The sequence below is a fragment of the Camelina sativa genome, chromosome 12 (genome assembly GCF_030686135.1).
Source record: "Camelina sativa cultivar CO46 ecotype springtype chromosome 12, ASM3068613v1".
Classification (NCBI taxonomy): Eukaryota; Viridiplantae; Streptophyta; class Magnoliopsida; order Brassicales; family Brassicaceae; genus Camelina; species Camelina sativa.
In genome coordinates this window covers 30076459-30078047 of record NC_141891.1, presented here as the reverse complement: position 1 = coordinate 30078047, position 1589 = coordinate 30076459, and the positions used below count along the sequence as shown (strand labels likewise).

The window sequence follows — 1589 nt, the reverse complement described above, 5'->3', positions numbered from 1 at the left end:
GATTTTGTGTTTTAGATTGGCCAGTCCCGCCGTTGGATCGGTCATTCCCTGTTTTTTGTTGTGGTTTCGGAAGCTCCTTGCTGCTTCGAAGGGTGATGACATTCACATATTCTTTTGGATTAGCCTCGTTTTTCCCTGGAAGTGTCCCTGGAGGTGCCTTGACCCTTGCTGCGGACTGTGCCACCTGATTCTCCAATACTCTCATGTGAGAGTTCAAGGACTCGATTCTCCCATTCAGCTCAGAGTACATGCTGTCGATCTTGACATTTACCTCAGTGGCGTTTTTCTTCTGGTTTTCCATCAAAGCATGCATCATCTGCTTCAGTTTGCTCTCCAGTGGGACTGCTGCCTGCGGTGCAACCGCTTGATACCCTTGTGTGAAGTTGTTGACCTGAGGTTTCTGCTGAAAATTTGATCCTCCAAAGCCTGTACTCTTGTTCTGGAAGCCCTGTGCAAAGTTATTCTGCTGAGGTCGCGGTGGATAGACCTTATCCTGGGGGTTCTCGCCATTATTGCTCCTATAGGACAGATTAGGGTGATTCCTGAAATTCTGGTTAAAGTCTGCATATCCCCAGCTTGTTCCTCGCACAAGTTAACACTTTGGTGATCCCTTTTCAGCAGGAGATTCACCTTGGCTGTGAGGTCCTTAATAGCATCAGTCTCGACAGCATTGACCCGAACCGTACGGTCATAATCTATGTCGTGATTGCTGTTGCTTGCCGCAAGGTTCTCTATTAATGCATTGGCTTCGTTCGCGGTGTTGGTGGAGAAATCTCTCTTGCTGCCGTTTCTAATGCCATCTGGTACTTCTGTTCGATGTCCCAATAGAAGATGTTCATCAGATTTTCTTGGGTGTAACCGTGGTGAGGGCAGTCTCGAAGATATTCCTTGAACCTTTCCCATGCTTCACAAAACGACTCCATGCCTCCTTGCGAGAATGTAGTGATCTTACTTCGCAGTTTGGCTGAGCGTGACTTGGTGTAAAAGTGATTCAGGAAAGCTGCTCTACATTGTGCTGAAGTAGTGAGTGATCCAGCATCCAACAGGTTCAGCCATCTAAGTGCCTTATCCGCCAAAGAGAACTTGAACAGTGTCAGCATTAGATAGTCATAGGGTACACCATTGGACCTCGTCGTACTGGTCAGCCTCTCAAAAGCCTCAATGTGATCTAGGGGACTCTCCGATGGTAGCCCATGGAACACACGGTTCTGAACCAGATTGATAAGACTATGCTTAATCTCATAGTCTTGCCTTGCAGGTGCGGGAGGTTGAATCGCAGATCGATTCACAAATAGCCTATTTTTAGCATCCTCATCCCTTAAGGTGGCTTGCCTTGTGGGTGGATTCAGTACAGCTTGCTCTTGCTGCCTCTGCTATTGTTGGACAATTCCCAGCTGAGGATTGGGCGGGTTAGCCCCTGTGTTATCTCCGTCAGCCATAGGATTGGCCTGGGCTCTTGCTCTCCGGTTCTCGCGTTCAAGCTGTGCTAACTCCTTGTTTCCTAGTATACGCAGATCAGTTTTCTTGCTGCTCCTTGTATGTATACACCTGAAACCAAGAAATAAGGTTGCGAGAACTCGTTAGTAACT

General features: G+C 47.6%; 1 non-coding gene across 1 annotated transcript; it reads left to right on the top strand.

Annotated features, from left to right (window-relative positions):
* Nucleotides 1-855: 855 nt before the first annotated feature.
* Nucleotides 856-962, top strand: LOC147931099 (small nucleolar RNA R71). The gene has a single exon (XR_015576886.1). It is a non-coding gene; the product is annotated as a small nucleolar RNA R71 (small nucleolar RNA).
* Nucleotides 963-1589: the final 627 nt, after the last annotated feature.